The sequence below is a fragment of the Lycorma delicatula genome, chromosome 2 (assembly GCF_047948215.1).
Source record: "Lycorma delicatula isolate Av1 chromosome 2, ASM4794821v1, whole genome shotgun sequence".
NCBI classification, from domain to species: domain Eukaryota; kingdom Metazoa; phylum Arthropoda; class Insecta; order Hemiptera; family Fulgoridae; genus Lycorma; species Lycorma delicatula.
In genome coordinates, this window is record NC_134456.1 from 108,006,678 (window position 1) to 108,031,615 (window position 24,938).

General features: G+C 30.1%; 1 protein-coding gene across 1 annotated transcript in view; it reads left to right on the forward strand.

The window, feature by feature from the left end:
* Nucleotides 1–22,517: 22,517 nt before the first annotated feature.
* LOC142319086 (delta(24)-sterol reductase-like) overlaps nt 22,518–24,938 on the forward strand; it is a 55,202-nt gene continuing 52,781 nt past the window's right edge. The window contains exon 1 of the mRNA XM_075355971.1: nt 22,518–22,648. The gene's annotated coding sequence lies outside the window, so the exon portion shown is untranslated. The remainder of the gene's footprint in view (nt 22,649–24,938) is intronic.

A 24,938-nucleotide genomic window follows, 5' to 3' on the forward strand; every position in this document is an offset into this window, starting at 1 on the left:
AAACTATAAAATCCTTAAGGAATAATGAGAAGGTAAAAAAATCAATCATATAATTTTCTTTTTGTCTTCAGTCATTTGACTGGTTTGATGCAGCATTCCAAGATTTCCTATCTAGTGCCAGTTGTTTCAATTCGGTATACCCATTACATCCTGCACCCCTAACAATTTGTTTTAATATTCCTAATGTTGCGTACCTGCACAATTTTTCCCACATATATGTCAACCCAATATCAAAGCGACTATACCAGGATGCCTTAATAAGTGGCGTATAAGTCTATCTCTTCTTTTGATTTTATTTTTTCAAATGCTTCATTCTTCATCAATTTGTCACAACACCTCTTCATTTGTCACTTTATCCTTTATCCACCCATTTTATTTTTAACATTCTCCTATAGCACCTCATTTCAAAAGCTTCCATTCTTTTCTTCTCAAGTACTGCGATCATCCAAGTTTCACTTTCATATGAAGCTATGCTTCAAACATATACTTTCAAAAATATTTTCCTGATGTTTAAATTAATTTTTGATGTAAGCAAATTATGTTTCTGACTGAATGCTCATTTTGTCTGTGCTATTCAACATTTTATATCACTCCTGCTTCATACATTTTTAGTAATTCTACTTCCCAAATAACAGAATTCTTCTACCTCCATAATCTTTTATCTTCCTATATTTATATTCAATTGTCCATTTACATTATTTCTACTACATTTCATTACTTTCATTTTGTTCTTGTTTATTCTCATGCAGTAGTTTTTGTGTAGGACTTCATCCATCCAATTCATTGTTTCTTCTAAATATTTTTTACTTTCAGCTGGAATTGGTGTATTATCAGCAAATCATAGCAACCATACCTTTTCACCTTGCACTGTTACTCTGGATGTAAATTGTTCTTTAATATGATTAACTGCTAGTTCTGTGCAAAGATTAAAAAGTAACAAGCATAGGGAACATCCTTATTGGACTACCTTTTTTATTATGGCTTCTTTCTTATGTTCTTCAATTATTACTGTTGCTGTTTGTTTCCTGTAAATGCTAGCAATCATTCTTCTATTTCTGTATTTGAACCTTAATTTTTTTAAAATACTGAACATTTTATTCCAGACTATGTTATCGAATGCCTTTTCTAGGTCTGTAAATGTCAAGTATGTTGGTTTGTTTTTCTTTAATCTTCCTTCTACGGTTAATCTGAGTACTAAAATTGCTTCCTTACCCCCTAAACTTTTCCTGAAACCAAATTGGTCTTCACCTAACAGTTCTTCTCCACTCCTCTCAATTCTTCTGTACAGAATTCTAGTTAAGATTTTTGATACATGAGTAGTTAATTGTTCTGTATTCTTCACATTTATTTCTTCTGCTTCTTTGGTATCATGACAATAACAGTCTTTTTAAAGTCTGACAGAACTTCCCTGTTTTCATAAATATTACACACCAGTTTGTATAAAATATTTGTTGCTTCCTCACCTGCACTGCACAGTAATTCTGCAGGTATATTGTCTATTCCAGGAACCTTTCTGCCATTCAAATCTTTTAATGCTGTCTTAAATTCAGATCTCAGTATTGTATCTTCCTTTCATCCTCTTCGTCCTCCTCTTCTTCCTCTATAACATTAGTTTCTAATTCATTTCCTCCATATTACTTCAGTATATTACACCCACCTCTCAACCTTCTCTTTCATATTATAAATCTGTGTACCCTCTTTGTTTAACACATTATTAGATTTTAATTTACGTAAACTTTCCTGTATGGTCCATCTATTATACCAATGATCATTTCTCATTCCACTTCTGAACACTTTTCTTTAATCCACACCTCCTTTCAATAGTTTGCACTTCCGTTTTATAGTATTTCTTAATTTTCAATAGTTCCTTTTACCTTCTTTATCACTAGCATTCTTATACTATCTACATTTATCCATCACCTCCAGTATATCCTTTGATATCCAAGGTTTTCTACCAGTTCTCTTTGTTCCACCTAAATTCACTTCTGGTGATTTAAGAATCTCCTTTTTAACATTCTCCCATTCTTCTTCTATATTTTCTACCTAAACATTTTTACTTAGACCTCTTGCGATGTCCTCTTCAAAAATCTTCTGTACCTCCTCTTCCTCAAGCCTCTCTAAATTCCACTGATTCATCTGACACCTTTTCTTCAGGTTTTTAAACCACAATCTACATTTCGCTATCACCGAATTATGATCACTATCAATGTCTGCTCCAGTATAAGGTTTGCAGTCGACAAGTTGATTTCTAAATTTTTGTTTAAACATGATATAATTTATCTGATACCTTGCACTCTTGTCTGGCTTTTTCCATGTGTACATTCTTCTATTATGATTTTTAAACTGGGTGTTGGCAATTACTAAATTATATTTTGTGAAAAACTCAATAAGTCGGTTCCTTCTTTCATTCCTTTTGCCCAGCCCATATTCACCCACAATATTTCCTTCCTTGACTTTTCCAGTGCTTGCATTCCAATCTCCAACTATTATTAGATTTTCATCCACTTTTATGTGTTTAATTGCTTTGTCAATTTCTTCGTATACACACTCTACCTCATCATCATCATCATGGGTACTTGTAGGCATACAGACATTAACAATCGTTGATGGCTTAGGTTTTGATTTTATCCTTATTACAATGATTCCATTGCTGTGCATTCTGAAATACTCTATTCTCTTCCCTGTCTTCTTGTTCATTACAAACCTACTCTGCCTGCCCTTTATTTTAAGCTGAGTGAATTATTCTAAAATCACCTGACCAAAAGTAGTTTTCCTCTTCCCACCAAACCTCGCTAATTCCTTTACATCTACATTTAACCTATCCATTTCCCTCTTTAAATTTTTTAATCTACCAACCTTTTCTAACATTCCATGCACAGATTCGTAGAATTTATTTTTTAATTTTCTGATGACCCTTCCATAGTAGTCCCCACCCAAAGATCCAATCAGAGGACTACTTTACCTCCGGAATGTTTTACCAAAGAAGGTGCCTCCATCTTCTTACATGAAAATGCAGAGAGCTACATTTTTTTGGAAAAAAAACAGCTGTAGTTGTCCATTGCTTTCAGCTGTGCAGTACTCAGAAGATTGAGATGTTAATATAGCCGTTAAGTCCTGACCTACCTTATCAACTACTGAAGGAGCTGCTGCTCTCTTTCAGGAATCATTCCTTCATCTTGCTCTCAACAGATACCTCTTCGATATGGTTGCATCTTTGGTTCAGCTACTCTGTATCACTGAGCACTCAAGCCCCTGCACAATTGGCAAGGTCTCATGATTCATCGAGGAAGTCATATAATGTAGGAGGCAGTAATTCAGATTAATACAATATTAAATGTTAGGAGTTATTTTTACATAAGTTTTAGAATACACAATGACTGATGAAAAATTCACATCCAACCTTAGATACATGGTATACTAATTAATTGCTCTACTATACAAGGTTTCAAAGCAATTATAATAATTAAAACATTTCAATGAGATTATTTATATAAAAAGAAATGATATTTAATTTAAAATTAGCCTTAATTATTTAAAGAGGTGAGTACTGCAGATTTCTGTCAGTAGTTGTCAATGAACTGATGAAAATAAAAACCTAACCTAAGAAATGAGAGCAATAGACCAGGATATTATTTTGTTACGTCTACTGACTGGGATGTTGATTATATTCCCTTAGAAGTTACCAAAGTTTTATTTAGAACTGAAAATTCTAGGGATAACTATTTTAAGGAAAGGGAATAAAATCCAGTATTGCCAGTATTTTTGAAGTTGTAGAACTAATAAAATATTCAAGTAGATTTAAAGAATTACTCCAGGGTAAGCAGTTAGAATTCTATAAATAATCTTGCACCAAAAATGAATTGCAGACAATTATAGTCATGTAAGGCAAAGTTAACACATTTTTTTCAAATAGTAGTAGTGATTTTGTTGGCCTAACATGTTTTTAAAAAAATGTATAAATAAATGCTGATTTACATGCCGTACTGGTACCATCTTGGCCTTTCATCTGGAGGCCCTGTATTCAAATCCTGGTCAGGAATGGAATTTTTCAAACACTACAAATTTCCATTTTCACATTCCTGTATACTAGCCTCTTTGTAAGCTTAAAAGTTATTGATAGTTGGTTTTAGTTGTCTAAAGATAAATATTTAAAGAAGAAAAAACGTACTACTTTTAAGGTTTTTATTATTTGAAGTTAATTTTATATACATATACATATTTTTTTTAGTTTTTATTTCTCTGCTAGAATGATAATGGGGTTCATAATGATTTTTTTTTTTATGGAAAAATATATTCGAATTTGTACACATAAAATTTATTTATTTCTTTTTCAGTTTCAGTAATATATTTTTGGTTAATATTATTTTCAATTTCAAATTTTTTTTCCAAAATTAATTCTTTTTTAATATTTTATTTTGTGATACCACATTTTAAAAACATAGATGACTATGAGAACTGTTATTTATAAGTCATGTGGTAGATAGTATTCCTTGTTTTTTTTTTAACTATTGTGTTAAGAGATTTATCTAAAATATAAATAAAAATATTTTTTCTCATAATCGTTAATCAATTGTATAACATTAATTCTATTATTTTGAAGGGAAACTTTTGATTATTTATATGCCTGATATAGATAAATAACATATAATATTAATTCTATTATTTTGAAGGGAAACTTTTGATTATTTATATGCCTGATATAGTTAAATAATATTAATGTTTAAATCATATGGTGTAGCTTTTAATTATTTAAAAATAAATTTTGTGAAAATTGTTTTTAGTCTCTGAGTTTTATAAATTTATGTAATATATAGGAAATTATAAATTGTTATTATTTTTTCACTATGTGGTAAAAAAATAAATAAATAAAGTAAGTGAATTGGTTTGATAAAAAATTTTGTGTAGCATATTTTTTTCTATTGATTTCACTATTTGCATTAATGATAAATGTATGTTAGGTTTAATTTCTCATTTGCATTTTAATATGGTTGACTATTTAATATTAATATAATTTATGATAGATTAACACACACACACACTTATATTCTTTCTCTCTCTCCCTCACTCACTCACTCACTCACAGGTTTATATTATGTAATAAGTTAGATCAAAAATAATTTTAATTTTTCTTCAGCCTTCTGTAATTAATGTGGGATTAAGATTTCCAATAGGATACATATGCTTTTCCAAAAACTAAACTAATCTTCATCCTCCTATACTTTTCCCCCCTCTCTTTTAATCTTACATGTTTTGAAAGCACAAGGTGTTGAAACATTTACTTGTTCTTTCTTTGATAAGGTAAAAATATTTTTTCTAGTTTTGCTCTTTTGAAAACAAATTTTGAACATTTCAAACAACAGATATGAAACATTAAACATACAAATCAGTAAATTCAACTTGCAAAAAACAACAATTTGGAAATACTGTTCTCATGGAACAAAACTGTTATCGACAAATTAATTACTACTTCAGGTTCATATTCTAATTACATTATGTAAAGATTATGGCAGAATGTGGTTATTGAATTTGAAGAAAATAAAATGAGGATAGTAGACAATAAGCCAATAAGAATCTGTACAAAAGAAAGAATTGAATAAGTTGAACAATGTAGGTATGTTTAAAAAAGTTAACATAAAATTGCTAACTGAAAAAGAAACAGCAATGGCTAAAGAAACATTAGATGAAAAGAAACAATATGATTGGTTGTGATGAACATGGATACTAAAGGAAAATGGATCACAAAAAGCTTGCAGGCACTGTAAATGTGAGCACAGAAATGAGGATTACAAATAATTAAAAACTAATGAACAGTGAATGAGATTAGGTATTTAAACAAAATAGTCCAAAAAAGTACACGTTTAAGCAAACGTGCACTGAGTGCTATCATGGGAGGAGGAGTAGTAGTTATTAACACATTGTGATTAGGCTCAGCAGAATATGTAAAGAGAAAGTGCAAAAACATAACTGTTGTATCCAATCTAAAAGGAGATAGATGCTATCAGAAACTCAAGGTTTAGCTATAAATATAAGTGAATAGAAAAAACAAATTTGATGAATTTCTCACAGATGAAGAAATTTGTCACTTGTAAACTTTTTACAAATAATGATAGTCCATCTACCCCATCATCATAATCACAGACAATACTAATTTTCTGCAGATTAGGAAGAACAGTACCCAATATAGTAAATTTTTTTGTTATACACAGGTGGATTTTTTATAGGTAATTTTTAATTTCTACATTGCATAAATGAGTCTATGTGGATGTTTATATACTCTTTGAAACCAGGCAATTTTAAAAATTTAATACTGTTAAGTTTTAAATTTTTTCCAGTATCTCTGAAATAAGAATTTGTGATAGGTAACTTTAAAACATTTTCAAAAATTATTTTCTTTTATTACATATGACACATTTAATAAAGGGTCTCTACAAACATTAATCAGTTCTTATAGACTAATAATAAAGTCAGCAGTCTGTTATATAAAAAATAAAATATGAAAATATTTCAGCCAATAATTCTTGAGGCTGATGTGATCAATCATGTCATGTCTGATAATTTTGTATCTTTTTATACATTCACATTAAATACATAAATTTATTTCTGCTCTGTTTCTTCTAAAAATTTTTACCCAGTGAAAAAATAAATATAAATTAGTCATACAGAAAATTTAAATAAAAAAACAAATTACTTAAAACTTCAATAATATTTAAAACAATTAGTTTTATCAGCAAAGTTTGATCACAGTTTCAACAAATCCAAGGATTTAATAATAAAATAATAAAACCACAAAACTAAAACTTACTATAGTACGCAAGGAATTATGAACACACAAAAGGGGCTGTAAAGACACACTCCTTGAAGTATATATGCACTTAAAAAAGACAATATAATGGGTGGAACAATTGAGAAGTTAGGAAGGTAGGTGAGTACAAAATACTTGTGTATAATTCAGAGAAGGAAAGGGTAGAGGATTTATAAGATAAAGTTGAGAGTGTGGAAAGGTATAACAGAAGATTAATTCAGTTTTAGAAAATGTTTTGCTAGCTGATTGGAAATATTAGGCCAAGATTAATTTTAGAATGAACACTGACAATTTTAGAAGTCCAGACTGAAGAAAAACGAAGTTATTTACGATCTAGCTTGTTATATAACATACTCCATTTATACATACTTCACTCAATAAAAAAAAATTTATAATTTCGAATGAAATAGGATATTAATAATTCATAAAATTAGTATTAAAATGGCAAAAAAAAAATTATTTACTAATTAAATAATTTTATTTATTATTTCTGGACAAATGAAGATGCTATAATAAGAAGAAAAGGATTGAGCCTATCACCAGTGTTCTTAACATTTTCATTGTGGGGACAATGGGGAAGTTAGGCATTCAGATGGGATAATTTTAATTATTTCAGGCCCATGCCTGCTCTTTGGTTTTCTTGTACCCTCCATTCTTGTGTTCATTTAACGGTTTCAATTATTTACTTCCTTTCCTCTTTACCTCTTCAACTGATTCCTCAAGAGCTGTAGTTGATTTATCTTCTGTTCGTAACCTGTCCAATCCAATCTCCTTTGCTTTTCTGGATTGTATGTAGGTGTGTTCTGACCTCACCTACCTGGCTAAGTACTATATTTCTCCTTACTCATTCCATCTATTCTCTCTTCTTTGATACACATATTTTTAAAGGAGTCTATCTTTACAGGCCCTTTTTTGTGTTCATACTTATTTACATGTTCAAATTTTGTTTTTGTAGTGTTATTGTTTAATTTTTAAAGCTTTGAATTTCTTGATACCCTGAGCTATTGATTTATTAAAACTCTGTATTCAAACTCTGTTAATAAAATAAATTATATTTAAAGTATTCTTGAAATTATAAGTAATTTTTTTTATTAAATTTATGTATGATTAATTGTATTTTATTTTTTTCCATTGAGGAAAACATTTTTAAGAGGAGTGAAACAGAAGAAATAAGTACCACTGAAAATGAACATATTTAATAAAGTGCAAGATAAAAGATTATCAAAAGTGACTTATGAATGGTCAAATCTGCCTTATGAAGTATTGGCTGAAATATTTTCATATTTTACTTTCTATGATAGATTGCTGACTTTATCATTAGTCTGTAAGAAGTGGGCTAATGTCTGCCATGATCCTTTACTGAATGTGTCATATGTAATAAAAGAAAATAATTTGACCACTGAACAGGTAATGCAGATGTTACGTTCTGCTCCATTTTTGAAATGTTTCAAAGTTATTGGTTGCTGCGATGTAAATCTTTATCTCAGAGATATTGGAAAATTTAACTTGCAACTTAGGATATTAAAAATAAAAAATTGCCTGGGATCAACCTATCGTCAAAGGAGTATAGCTGCATCAGTACTGATTCATTTATTTACAAGATGTAGACATATTCAATGTTTATCCATAAAAAATTCACCTGTGCGTAGTAAAAAATTATTTACTACACTGGGTACTGTTCTTCCAAATCTGCGGAAAATTAGTGTTGTTGGTGATTATTGTGCTGGAGCAAATGAATTATTGTTGCTGGTTAAAGCTTGTAAAAGTTTAGAATCTATCAAATTTATTACAAATTTTAGTCCTATAACTGATGATACCATAAAAGAGATAACACAAGAATTGGGTACCCAACTTGTTTCATTTAAAATAAATGCTTTCTGTGTAACTGATAAATCAATTGAATATCTTCTTGCTAGATGTAGATGTTTGAAATCGCTTCAACTGGATCATGCAGCTCAAATTAAGATAGGGTATAAAAAGTTGTCACATTTTTACAACTTAAATTCTTTGACTTTAACAAGCAATAATGCACCTTGGTTGTCTCTATTTTTATTTTTTTATTGGCCAAGCAATTTGAAAAATCTAAATCTATCAAAATGTACTACTGTCAATGATGATGTTTTGGAACGATTGTCCAAACAATGTAGATTACTTGAAAAGATAAACCTTTCGTACTGTAATAACTTTTCTTGCATAGGCTTGGCTGATGTGTTAAAAAGTTGTAGAAGAATAGTTTATCTTAATCTTTATCATACTCCATTTAACTTAATCAGAGGGTTATGTCTTACAATGATAAATTACAATGTGGAAAAACTACAACTGCTTATTTATAGACCTTCAGAAACTAATGCATTTATTTCTTCATTTTATGAAGATTCATTAATAGATTTACAGACATATTATCCAAATTTAAAAATTTCTACTGCTGTGAACATATAATAATGAATAATTTTTGTAAATATGAATGTGTTTTGTTTTCATTAAAATAATTATTACATTTTAAACAATTTTTTTACTTTTTTAGCAGCTGTAGAATAGTTTTTTTGCTTGATCTTGCCTCATAAGCTTGTGCATGGGATATGGAAATGGAATTTTGTAGTATATGAAAAATGCCATGCCAGACTGGGATTTGAACTGGGATCTTAGGATGAAAGGCTGAGATGCCACAACTTTGCTTTTACAAATTTAATTTAACGAAGGAGAAGTTCGGTATTCTTGCCAAAAATACCATTTCACTTTTTTGGGTTTTTGGACTCGTCATGGAATGTTGAGAAGTATAAGCAGGGGAAGGTGTATGTGTGTGTGGATTGGTGTATATTTGGTTTAATGAGATCTCAGAGTTGGTTCAGTCAAAATTTTCAAATTTTGTATAGTGATGTCTTTCTGGAGAACTGATAATATAAGCTTGGTGGTGGTGTTGATTAGGGATCTCAAATTAGGGTGGTAGGGCTGATGGAGGGTAAGGCTGGACTTAATGAAATTTTTACTTATAAATATTTTTTGAGGTCTTTAAGAAGATGATTTTGTCTTAAACATTTTTGCCAAAATGATACACAAATTAAAAAAAAAAAATGGTTTTTGTTACAGATTTTCAGTTTCCTTCAGATAGATGTTTTTCGTTCTAACTAAAATTAAGTTATTGTTTAAATTATTCTATTTGTTCGTATGTATTTTTGTCTTCTGGCATTTTATCTTTATTTCGTTTTTTGTATTTTTGTCTAGTGAGATTAATGACCAAGAATTTTAGAACCCAAAGTCATCAAAACATAAAAAGCTAAAATACATAGGATAAATATTTAAATATGTGGTTTGAAACATTTCAGGTAAAAATACAGAAGTATTTACTAATAAAATTTAGGAACACCATTGCCAGTATTTTTTAGATGGTGTAGGTTGTGAAAGTAGGTGATTTAAAGCATTATCAGCAGTTTCTTAACATCTCATGAAAAAAATTGAGTATTATTTCTCTTTCAAATATTTTTTTTAATATTTGTCAAGATTAATAAATTGAGACTGGTCAAGACAAATTCCACCAAACTATCTGATTTCAGATAGAAAAAGAAGAAAATTGATTGACAGGCTTATTAAAATAAAATATATTAAAATCAGTATTAATATCAATAATTAGTAGTATTAATACCAATGATATTTTTTATCACTATAAAGCAAAGTTTTTGTGTGATACATGTATTGTATGTGATCTCATAGATTTAAATTAACCAACTCATTTTCTGCAAAATTATTACTTAAAATAATACTAAAATCATTACTTTGAGAACTGTTACTAGATATGTATCCCACCATACAAGCACTGAGTACCAAGAAAGAATATTAAGAAATTGCTCAATTTATGATACATGATTGTAAGTTATTAAAATATTGATGAATTTGGTTTTTCTGAGTCGTTGATTCATTCTCTTCTTAGGTAATCAGGTATAATGGTGCAAAACTTTATCATACTGTGACTGCTTTGTTGAATATGAATGGATATACTTTTTGTTAACTTGAATAAATATATTTTGGCTCAAATTTGATCAAAAATGATTTTTTGTCTTTTAAGAAATAACACTGATAAACATAATTTTTGTTTCCTAACATGCGATACATGATTTTTATCTGTTTTTTGATGCTGAAAACAAATATGAACTCAGAATCTTTCTATCACCCTCTGTTTTTGAAAATATTTAAATTTTAATTCAAGGATATTTTTAATTTTTCAACTTATAGTTGGAATTTTAAGTTCCGATATTGTATTTTGTTAGCCCATTTTTTTATTGTTTAACTTTAACATAATTTGTAAGCTATAAATAAACTATACTAGACAAAGAATTAAATCATATCATAGTCATATATTTATGACATTATATCTAATAGTGAAGAGTGAGCCTTCATGGACAAGATTAATCATGTCTGTGCAGGCCAAAACATGTAGCTGAAAACACAGCTCTGTTGTTTGTATTAAGCACTGGATTTAGGAATGAATTAATTTTGTTCAGTCTTATTGCTGTGTAAGTTTGTTGACAGAAAGTCTCATAATGTCTCGAAATTGTGTAAATGATGTGGGTGGATGCCTTTCGTTACATATGTGGTGAGTTTACTGTAAAATCAAATAGAAAAAAAACATTACACCTTTATTTAAAAAAACATATCATTTGTTTTTATAGTGTAAAACTGGTGATTAGGATAAGATGTGGCCTCCTCATATAGTATGCACTAATTGCTCTGTATATTTAAGAGGATGGCTGAAAGGTACATGGAAGGTTTTGCCATTTGGTGTACCTATGGTTTGGCGTGAACCAAAGGATCATGTAACCGATTGTTACTTTTGTTTAAAAAGTGTGTCTGAAATTTCTAAAAAATCTAAACATACTGCAAAATATCCTTCATTGCAATCTCCATTCAGGCCTATATCTCACAGTGAAATTATTCCAGTTCCTGAGCCAACTGTGAATGTTATGTTTCGAAAGCAGCAATGAAGAATCGGGCAGTACTGAAGAAGACAACAATGATTTTGAATTATCTTCCAATAAGCCACATATTATATCACAAGATGAATTAAATGACCTGATTAGGGATTTAAATTTATCAAAAAATCAAGCGAACTGTTAGGATCAAGACTGCAAGGTTGGAATTTACTTCAAAAAAATACACAAATTTCAGACTTTCGAAGCCGACAAAAAGAACTTTCTCAGTACTTTACTAATGAAAATAATTTGGTTTATTGCAAAAATATTGATGAGCTATCAACTTACCACATTGGCGAAATATTTTAAAAAATCTTTTGTCTATCAGTGTAATTTATAAAAAAATATTAGGTGTGAACTAGCTTGAATATTATTGTTAAATTATATTTTTTGAACCACAATGGAATTAAATGACTGTTTTATTCAATTCCAATATAAGAGTTGTCTTGTGTATCTGCACATACAGGTGTATAAAGTAGGTATTCTGTAAAAAGAGAGCCAATAAAACTGTTGTGTATTGAATCATGTACACTACCAGCAGAAGTTTTACCATAACCATTCACAATTTGGCTAGGAGGGAGTATTGATTATCCTGGCACTAGTATGTCAGTTTTGCAATAATGTAAGGAATGACCTTACAGAATTATGTGCTTTTCTTATGATAAATTATTGAGGTACTTGCTCTATATTTACCATTTTCATTATCTTCTTTCAGTCATCCCACATTTACTCAGGACTAAATCTGTGGAGTCTAGTGCAAATTATACTGCTGATTTGTGTTATTTAGTTTTAGGATTTCTGGCACCATTACATGACTTATGGAGTCATAATTTGAATTTATCAGCCTTTGATAACTATAGCCCATTATACGATTTTATAGAATTCAGTATTTGTTGATTGACAGTGCATTTATTTGAATAATGATGCATTGTTCAGTGTTATTGCATTAGAAATTCTATTGCCTGCCACTTGAAAAATAGTGTGTTCTTAAAATTTAGATGAGTTTGTTTTAGGTAATAATGATATTTATAGATTGTAACACTGCTGAATATTTTTATAATTGTTTTCATACCAAGCATTAGTGAAACCAATTGTATTACTTTTTTACTCATTTAAGTTAATTCAGGGGTTAATACAGACACCATTTATTATGGATGATCTTCAGAGATTTAGCAAAAATTCTAAATTATGACATGAGAAACCAGGAAGAAAGCTGATAACATTACTAATAACTTGTAATTTTAAGTTTTAGTTTTTAGTTATGTTTGAGGTTAAATCTCAATATACCACTCATGACCTTAGATCTCAGTATTATGGTTGGATCATTACAGGATATCTTTCAGTGCCTTTGGTATTAGTTTATAAATTTCACTTATTAGTGAGTCTTGATTGTATGGAAAAATGTTTATTGAAGTAATTTTTGATTTATTATATGACTAATAATTCTGTTTTGAGTTTACTAATATTTGTAAGCAGTTTAATGAGATTTATTCTTCCAGCTACTAAATTTCTCGCGCACCAGCCAATAATATTCAGTTATCAACTTGTTCTTGTACACTTAATTAAAACTCATCGAAGAGTACTATTATTTCTAATTCACTATTAAAACATGCAGATTAACAGTCATTATAATTTATAAGTTAATAAAAAAGTAGACTAAGCATTGCAGCTAACATGCCAAATACAATTTCACACGTTATATCACACGCTTTAAATTGTTACAAAATCTGTTATTATAAAAAATGATTAATTGTAGTATGATGTGTGAAATTAGGACATCATAAGTGGACAGTTGATATAACATTAGCATAGTAGCTTTTTACCATGGTTAGTATCAGATTCAATTCCTGGCAAGGTTCTGCTGTTTTTTTACCTATTCACTTTATCTCATTACTATTTCATTCATCTAATCTACACTGTTAAAATATGCGTACAAGATTTAAAAATAAAAAAAATAACTTTCTCATTAGGAAAGATATAGAATATTTCAGTTTTGATAACAAAGATGTCTTTTAAAAACTGAGTATTTTATAAAATTCTAAGATTACAATAAAATTTTTTACAGGTAAGACACAAAAAACTACCTGCAGCTCAGATAGCTTTCTTTCTATATCAAGTTTCTTCAGACTGCTAATAGGAGTGTTGTATCATTGGAAATGGCACTGGAGTTTGGAATTTGTCCTTTGCTCTTTATACATAACATTTTTTATGTTGTTATTGATGTTTGTGCGTCTGTGGCTTATTTCGAGAGATTTTTTGTAATCATAACATTATTATGATTTTTTTTCTTAAATCATCATAAAATTCTTTCTATATGGATTATTTTCCATAACTATCCACATTCAAGACTGATCATAAAGTAGCACCAGCTTTTGCAGATGTTTATAGAAGTACAGTACCAACAGGTACTCCAACCTTATTAATCCCTTTTATTAACTCATTTTTTCATTGTTAGTCAACCAGATCTCACTGGAGTGTCAATGAATGTAGTCATTCATTGAACTTTTTGCAAATCTACCAGTTGTTCAGATATCCACCTTGCACAGACATTAACTCCTTTTAGGACTTCCATCTTAAAATATTTACACTCAAAATTGATTTAAATTCAAAAGTCATGAAATATTAAAAATTTTCAACTTTTTGAAGAAGTTTTTTTAGTTATGAGTGAATGCTGCTCTTTGCATGGTCATGCCCATTGCAATACATCTCTCTGAATTTCAGTTTCTCTTGAGTAGTGTTATTCATAATATTATGATAAATATAACAATCACTGATGGATCTTGAAGACTGTTTCTTCTGTGTGTAAAAAATGAATAGAAGATAATGGAAGACAATTTTTAAATAGCTCTTTGTAAGAAATAATGCTGGGTGGGCTAAAAGATATACATTCAACGTTACTTGTTTAATGTTATGTACTACCTTAATGATATATACATTTATAGTAGAGTTTAAAGTAAATTACACATTTTTTCTAGTAAAAATTTCCCTGATTTATAAAAATAACAAAAGCTTTATCAGTAACTTGAGGTGGTTCAGTTCATTCTAATTTGAAGAAAAACCATATTTTTATACACTCCACACAACAAAAAAATGGAAGGCATCAAATCAGATGAACATAATAGCCAGTCAATTGTTCCGTGCCATACTGTTTATCAGGAAACGTTTGACTGAGGTAGTTTCTAAATTAAAAATCATTGTTAGGAGGTGTTCCATCTTCCTCCGAAATGCAGAGATGGTTTGTGTCAAGCACAGGTTTATTTATAATACATCAGGAGCATAAAATACTACATCTCATAAAATCTCAAGACATGAATTTTTGAATTGCTTGTTATAATTCTTTTAAAGAAATAAGGTGGTAACACTACTTTTTTGTGATTTTAAACATGAATTCCAGGTACACTAATTTCATTTTCCATAATTACATAAGGATTTTTATCAGACTGTATTATTGAGTTATGGAAATGAGAATCTGCTTTATAATGAATATTAAATTGCTCACGAAATTACACCATTCTGTCAAAATTATCTTCATGAAATAATCTTGCAATAACGCTTAAACTTCTATTCACATAGAATCTATTGTAAACTTGTTCTAGGGTGGAGAAGAAACAATTAAATGATTTAAAACTTGAATTTGTAAATTTAAAACACTTCAATAGTTTAATTTTTTTAATGAAACACTAACTAGTACATCACTGTAAAGAACAAGGACAAGCATTTAGTTTTCAATTTACCATTATTAACAGTAAAGTACATCTCTGCACGTCATCCATGAATCTTTAATATAGAACAATTACTATTCAAAGCTCTTTAATATAGGACAATTACTATTCAGAGCCCCTGGACTGCATTTAAATATTTTCTTATTGATGTAAGACCTGGTTTGTAGGCCAATTAAACTTACTGATACAAAAATTAACGTACAGATTTTTCAAGTGATTAAGTTCCTTAAGAGACTTTTTATCATGCGGATCATGCAGCAAATTTCTGGGATCCCAAAAACTAATGGCTAAACTCTCTAATTGTAACACATGACTCAGTGCTATGTAGGCCTGGCCCTTGGCAAAGATGTGAGTGCTCAGATCTATGTTAGCTCTATCTATGGTAGTCTCTTGTAGTTTATGCACAGTTACAGCGCAGCACAATATTGGTGGCAGCATATGCCCTTCCACTTTGCCCTGTCTACCTAAAGTATCAAATTCAATGATAATGGGCTAGATCTTCAATACAATGTTGACAGCATTACCTCTAATCATACTGCCATCGAACTTTACAAAGACAACAGAAAAAAATTATTTCAGATCTGAATTTGGATTCAGAAGTGAACATTCTACTGTTGAACAAATGGTGGAATTGTTGAACCGTTGATGTCATCACACAGGGCCTGGAAAAAAAAAGGATTGTGCTTGGCGGCCTTCTTGGATGTACAGCAGGCCTTTGACGAGGTCTGGTTGCCTGGTCTGTTTCATAAGTTGAAACAGCATTCCTCAATCATTCTATTTGGTTTTGTAGAATACTCTTAATAAGCGTTTCTCAGGTCAGGTGCAGCAGTAAATTACCTGGATTCTTTGATATTAAATCAGGAGTTCCATAGGGTTTTGTCTTAGGACCAGTCATGTACTCAATTTTTACTGTGGGCTTTCCAGCTTCGGACCATCGCTTCGTTTGCTGACGATACAGCGATTCTAGCCGTTGACGAAGACCCGCACTGGGCCTAAACGATGCTACAATCTGTGTTAGACCGGATCGGCATGTGGCTAGCAAAATTGAGCATAAAATTAAATCCGAAAAAGTCTAGTCATGCCACGTTTGCGATAAGGAAGAGTGACTGCCTCCGGGTCCACCTGGACGGCGTCTTTATCCCGCAATCTGACCAAGTTTGGTATCTTGGGCTCCAGCTTGATCGTCGTTTAACGTGGAAGTATCACGTAAAAGAGAAAAGGAAACAACACCAATATAAGAGACTTTATTGATTGTTAGGTAGGAACTCGCACCTGTCGCTGTCCAACAAACTTTTGATATAAAAAAGTGATTTTAAAGACGGTTTGGACATATGGCGTACAGCTGCGGGGCGCGACGTGCAAAAGGAACGTTGAGATTATACAACGTTTTCAGAATAAGTTGGCGAAATCCATTGCAGTGGCACCGTGTTTCGCTCGGAACGAAGAAATTCACGACTACCTCGGATTGCTTTATGTTCACGACGAGATCAAACGGTTCGGTTCAAGTTGCAGACAGCGATTAGACAATCATGTGAACTTTTTAGCAGTTAATCTCCTAGACAACAGTGAAGATGTACAGCGACTGAAATGCCGACACGTGCTGGACTTATATATCTTTATTTATGTATGTACGTTTTATTGAGTGTGTTCCTGAAACCCTTAATTTGTAATGCGATTTACTTCTGGTTCCTTACTCGGAACCGATTGTAAATACATGATTTGTGAGAAAAAAAATGTGTACAAATTGAACGGGATGCAGAAAAATAAGGCTTTTTATTATTATTATTAATCTATTTTTAATTATTATTACGTAAAGATTCATCAACAGAATAATATTGTTTCCGTAAAAGAAAATCTTTCAATTATATTTTAAATAAATTGGGAAGATTTTTCAAATGGTTCAGTAGTTAATTAATAATGACAACAGTAGCACAATAAGGTTCTTTTTCGTAAGCCGATGTATTGTGTTGAGTTATATGAAAATAATTCAGTTTCAGGTTTGGTAAAGGTAGGTATTTTTGTTTTTTTAAGAATAAGTAACTATTCTTTTTATAAAAAAGATTTCACATTCATAAACACAAGGATAAATTAACATATTTATTTTTCTAAATATAGTCTACACTACTCATAATTATGAGCGCCAGATAAGATCTTAAAGCCCACTTTTGTTTCTTAAAAACTTGTTTTGACTTTCTGATGGAACTCTAAGGGATGACATTATTTGTACGAGAATGTATGTAGGCATAATAGATATTTAATAAAGATAAGCTTAGCATTTTATTAAGGCGCTTCAGAGCAAAAGAGTATGGTTTCATTTTGTTACAAACTAATTTAATTTGATAGTATCACAAGAATCTGTTATCTAATAAAATAGCCATTAATTTCGCTTTGTGTGCAACAGTAATACTATCGTTATTATTAATGGGAACTCATTCCATGTGATCTGTAATGTTACATCTATATGAGAAGCACAATGCAACAGTTTTATGTATACAGTATTTTAAAATAGGTGGTTACATTCAGGCCAGAGAATAATTTTTTGTAGATTTTCAAAGATCGCTACTGCGCCCAGTCATGTTTGTTACATATATGTACGTATGAGATTTTTTCGTCCACTCTATCGGTCGCAAATTCTAACCGATTTTGATAAAATTTTGTAGGATGATTTAAACCTGTTGATGTAAAACACTATTGATTTTCAAGCAGTAATTCCTGTGAACCACAGGAACTGGCAAAAAACTGGGTTTTTGGATACGTTTTCAAGGTTAACTAAAACCATAATTCTGCCCTTCATACGCACTTTATTTTGAACTGCTATCGTACAGTTTTCAATTCTTTTTACATAATTATCTTCAGATTTAGAAAACACTGCCTTGAGACACTTCGCGTTCTACATTACTATTTAACAGAAATCCAGTCAGGCGATAGGAAAAACACGAATGTAATTAACAAAACTGAATACGAAAATCAGACAAATACATATTTAACAAAAAAAAAAAATTTTTTTAAACCATTAAACAAACTAAACATTAACGTTTGCTTTAAGTTAACAAAAATCAATAATACATTAAAAATAATCTTGATAATAACTGATAAATCTTGATAATAACTGATAAAATATGAGCCTCTACTCTTACCGCTTGAAAAAATAAAATTATCACATATCCTTCTGGAAAAATGAAACTTTGGTACAATTTTACAACAGTTATGCAGTAATTTAATTTTAATGGTAAAAAAATAATCAGTAATTAATAACACGACTGAATATAACTTCCTGTTATCCCTGCGTCGTAATTAATAATTTAAATGCAAGCGTGACCCCCTATTACAACTGATTAAAAGTAATTATTTTGAAAAAAATAAACAGTTTGAACATTATTGAATTTAAAACAGTTGTGTTAACTAACGATAAATAACGAACGCATTCTTTACCTGATTGTAATGTGAATGTGGTATAACACTTCGCCAAGACAATTACGACAAAAAATGTTTACTGATAAATGAAAGTTTCATTTGAATTAGAAAAATATTTTATTTTGGATAATTTTGCCTCTTTCACGAAAATAAAGAAAAAAAGGTTTAAGAGAAAAAAGATTTCTTTAAAACCGTATTGTATGACATAAAATCAAAGGCAGTAAATATTATCAAAAGAAACTATAGTAGAAAATAAATAAATTGTTCCACGATCCTACCCAGAACGGGGGTAAAAAATTATAATTGAAAATCAAAATCTTAGTTACATTATTGATCACCATAAATGTATAGCGTCAGATAAAAGTTTTTTGTGCCATAACTTTTTATTAATGGCGTTTGTTATTTGTCACATGATTGGTTTTATTCTTTTTGTCCACCTTAAAACTACTTACTATTTTGGGATTTTAAGGGAAGAGCAAAAATGGATAACTGCCGTTAGGTATTGTGCATCTTTATTTATTATGAAAAACTATTCACAATATTTCAGAAATGTTATCGGATTGGAAATAAATTCTCACATTCTTGTTTTTTTTTATAGACAAAAATCCGAATATTAACGAAGTTTACCGAGATTGAAAGAGACTGGAGTTTATTATTCTATAGCTAAAACACTGATGAAGTCAGCTGTTGTGTGTTTACATTAGAAGTGCGCGACCTTTATGTTAATTAGAGCTGGATTTATTTCATTTTACGTATTCATGTATGTAATTTTTGTAGAGATCTATATTTCTGTATTAATTACGTATTCCGTACGTAAATAATTTATTCTTCCGATGCAGATTACTTGGTAAGCATAGTTTTGTTTATAATGTAGCTGTGTCTGCTATTTTAAATAGTATAAGAGATTTCCCGTAGCATATCATGGAAATTTATTTGAATTGATTAACTGCGAAAATGTTGATGTTCAGAATGTTTCATATCTTGTTCATAGCAATTGGGGAATTGGTTAGGATAATAATCTACCAAATTTTATTTCCTATTTATTAAAAAAATTAACATTAAAGGTCAGAGTTTGTCAGGATTTATTTGTAGTATATAAGTAATATAATATTATTAATATAAAAATAGGTAATATGCCAATCTTCTTGGCAGAGTGATAAATGTCTCGGCCTTATCATCAAAAGGGTCCCAGGTTCCAATCCCAATCATGGCATTGCATGTATCATACGCTACAAAATGCCATTTACATATCCCATGCACAAGCTTCAAACTTATGTGATGATATAAAATAAAAAAATCATACGTGAAAGTTTTGGAGTTTGGGTATAAATTATAAAATTAGTGAAAGAACAAGAGTTGTTTACAAAAAAAGAAATTATTATTAGATGCACAATTTGCTGTTTAAATCAGCAGATGTAAAAAATATATTCTTATTAAATCTTTAAACTTGAAAAAACATTACCCATCTTCTGTGTGGAAGAGTAAAAGTTCACGTAATAAGTAATATATGACAGACTCAAACTAAGCTAGATTGCTTTTGTATTACTTTATTTTGTAAAGACAGTGAATAGATAATCTACACATTAAATAATAAAAGTTTATAATTAACAATGAATAATTAATTAATTATATAGTGCAATTAATTAATTGCACTACAGTTGCACTAAAGTTGTTGATTTGATTTGCGTTACAGAACCTATTTTTATACTGTCTATTATGTTCTGATGTGATGTATTGTAAAAATTTTGTTTTAGTTCATTGACCTTGAGTTTACTTGATAAATTATTTAACATTCATGTATGATTAAAGAAAATTGTGTGAACTTAGTGATCTGATGCACCAACTTTGATTCATCATCTGTAGAAACTGTCTAAAGATCTGGCCAGTCTAAAAATATGATGTGGGATCTTTGAAAGTATGGTGGTTTATGTAATCATTCAATTAACTTATGAGTTGGATCAGAACTAAGGTCTTATTCAAAATTTTTGTAGTATGCAAAGCTTTGATTCTGCAGATGTTTTTGGTAAAAGTGCAGGATGCCATATAATTACTGAGAAAGATCAGAAGTATTTGGATATGATTTGTGATTGTCAAGAATGAGTTTGCAAAATACAAAAATGGCTGTCAGATCACCATTATTGGATACTTATACGTATGAATTATGTTGATTAATATTTAGAAAATGGAAAATGTTCATTTATTTATGAGTTTTGAAACTGCAATCTTTAATATAAGCTATAGTTTTTTATTCTTATAAGGTACCCATTCCATCAAACCAAATAAAAGAACTGCTTAAACTCAGCATAATACTTAGGCTTTTATTTAAAATACAATTAAAAGATTTTGTTTTATAGAGATAATATTACTCTGTTGATAAGTTTTTGGAAAATATTAATTCCTTAATTTTCTGCATCTTTGTTCAGTGTTTAAATTTATATGCTCAGATATTTTCATTAACACCTGAATTCTGTTTAATTTTAAAAACATACTTCAAAATGTTTTTATTCTAAAGCTACCTTCAGTGATTGTGCTGCTATTCTCAATCTGGTTTCAAACAGTGTTATTGCTGATGGTATTTTTAAATGTGTTTGACATATCAAGTACACTCAACTCCATGGCAATAGCTTGACAAAGAATGAATGGAATTCCACAAGATTTGGCAGATTCCTATTCCCTTTCATAACATTAAAAAAAAAAAATTAAAATGGGTTTTAGAAATGAAATTGAAATGCAAATCGATTTCTTGAAGTTGGTTAACTTCAGAAGTTCTTATATTATTTCTTTTGGGATATCAACTACGAAGACCATTGTGTAAAGAAGTTTAAAAATTAGACAAAGAATAATTAGAACAAAGCAAACAAAAGTATCAAGAAATAATTTTTTAAGCAAAAAACAAACTCAAATTTTTTTTCAAAAAAGTTGCAGTCAAAGTATTAAATGTGTAATTTATTCCTTGACATATATTCTGTAAAAATGGCTTGATAAAAATCTGTAAAATCTCTCCCATTCTTCTGAATGCTCATATAGGTCTTAAGGGAGAGAAACAAAGTTACAAGCAAAATACCTATATTTTATAGGTACCAGTGTTTTGTTTTAAAAAAAATAATTGTCATAAATATAGATTGCATCAAATTGGAATCAATTGCCAGAATATTTATTCTTGTCCTTCAAGGATCATTTCCTACACTATCAATTATAAAACAATTTCTTCAAAGCATAATCCATGACTTTCTATTTACATTTCTATTATATTATGAAGTAAACCACATTATTTAAATTTTTATTCTGAACATTGATATTTGATACCATTTTAAGTATTTATTTGTGTAATGATTTATTGTGGTTTTATCAGTATACTCGCTTAAGAACAACACTTAACTTATCTTTTAAATTATTGTAAAAACATTTTTACAGATAAGCATTGTCTAAGTACCCTTAGCAATTTAACAAGTTATGCTTTTCTTTTTTAAAATATTTTTTTGTCTATTATTGTAATCATTATGAGAACATATCTTAATGTGTGTAAATATTTTATGCAAAGTTTTAAACTGCACAATTACATTGTTTTTTTAGATTTCGTTCTGCAAAGTGTTGTTAGAGGTCAAAATTTTGGGTATGCAACTTTTCTGTTTCTCAACCTCTTGAGATACTGGTAGTCCACAATAAAAAAAAATGAAATAATGTGTATGAATTTCATTTATTTTGCCTGTGATCTGTGGAACAGAACTTACAAGACATTTGGTTAGGTGACTATGAACACGCAGCATTAATATTATTCAATTTTTTAATTTGCGTATATTATTTAACATGGGGAGGGTAGTTCCTCGTTAACCTTTAATTTTTATCTCAAGACATATGTATATTGATGAAAACCTTTTTTAAAGAGATGAAAGAAGCCTTTTTTAAAGAGAGATAAGTAGTAGTGTTAACATATTTTTTTTAAAATCACTATATCCCAAAACAAAAAGATGCAATCCAAAAAATTGGATTAAAAGGTTGGGTTACTGCCCTTTTTTCACAAACACACTCTAAAACGAAGGAATTTATCTTGGTGTATTAAGTAAATGGCTAATGCCTCAACTCTGGCAAGACACTCAAAACTTTATTCACTTATAATGGGGCTCTGGGTCATTGGCATTTAGAGGTTTGAAATTATCTGGAAGAACACTTTCCAAGTGCTGGGTTGCCTGCGCAACAAATGAAATCAAGGTGTTTATATGTCTGTCACGGAGAAGTTCAGACTTTTGACACCTTGTGACTATATTTTCTGGGATCAAATAAGATATACAAATGCTTGGGATGAATTGGAACTTTTTTTTTTTTTTTTTTTTTTTTTTTGTCTTCAGTCATTTGACTGGTTTGATGCAGCTCTCCAAGATTCCCTATCTAGTGCTAGTCGTTTCATTTCAGTATACCCTCTACATCCTACATCCCCAACAATTTGTTTTACATACTCCAAACGTGGCCTGCCTACACAATTTTTCCCTTCTACCTGTCCTTCCAATATTAAAGCGACTGTTCCAGGATGCCTTAGTATGTGGCCTATAAGTCTGTCTCTTCTTTTAACTATATTCTTCCAAATGCTTCTTTCTTCATCTATTTGCCGCAATACCTCTTCATTTGTCACTTTATCCACCCATCTGATTTTTAACATTCTCCTATAGCACCACATTTCAAAAGCTTCTAATCTTTTCTTCTCAGATACTCCGATTGTCCAAGTTTCACTTCCATATAAAGCGACACTCCAAACATACACTTTCAAAAATCTTTTCCTGAGATTTAAATTAATTTTTGATGTAAACAAATTATATTTCTTACTGAAGGCTCGTTTAGCTTGTGCTATTCGGCATTTTATATCGCTCCTGCTTCGTCCATCTTTAGTAATTTTACTTCCCAAATAACAAAATTCTTCTACCTCCATAATCTTTTCTCCTCCTATTTTCACATTCAGTGGTCCATCTTTGTTATTTCTACTACATTTCATTACTTTTGTTTTGTTCTTGTTTATTTTCATGCGATAGTTCTTGCGTAGGACTTCATCTATGCCGTTCATTGTTTCTTCTAAATCCTTTTTACTCTCGGCTAGAATTACTATATCATCAGCAAATCGTAGCATCTTTATCTTTTCACCTTGTACTGTTACTCCGAATCTAAATTGTTCTTTAACATCATTAACTGCTAGTTCCATGTAAAGATTAAAAAGTAACGGAGATAGGGAACATCCTTGTCGGACTCCCTTTCTTATTAGGGCTTCTTTCTTATGTTCTTCAATTGTTATTGTTGCTGTTTGGTTCCTGTACATGTTAGCAATTGTTCTTCTATCTCTGTATTTGAACCCTAATTTTTTTAAAATGCTGAACATTTTATTCCAATCTACGTTATCGAAAGCCTTTTCTAGGTCTATAAACGCCAAGTATGTTGGTTTGTTTTTCTTTAATCTTCCTTCTACTATTAATCTGAGGCCTAAAATTGCTTCCCTTGTCCCTATACTTTTCCTGAAACCAAATTGGTCTTCTCCTAACACTTCTTCCACTCTCCTCTCAATTCTTCTGTATAAAATTCTAGTTAAGATTTTTGATGCATGACTAGTTAAACTAATTGTTCTGTATTCTTCACATTTATCTGCCCCTGCTTTCTTTGGTATCATAACTATAACACTTTTTTTGAAGTCTGACGGAAATTCCCCTTTTTCATAAATATTACACACCAGTTTGTATAATCTATCAATCGCTTCCTCACCTGCACTGCGCAGTAATTCTACAGGTATTCCGTCTATTCCAGGAGCCTTTCTGCCATTTAAATCTTTTAATGCTCTCTTAAATTCAGATCTCAGTATTGTTTCTCCCATTTCATCCTCCTCAACTTCCTCTTCTTCCTCTATAACACCATTTTCTAATTCATTTCCTCCGTATAACTCTTCAATATATTCCACCCATCTATCGACTTTACCTTTCGTATTATATATTGGTGTACCATCTTTGTTTAACACATTATTAGATTTTAATTTATGTACCCCAAAATTTTCCTTAACTTTCC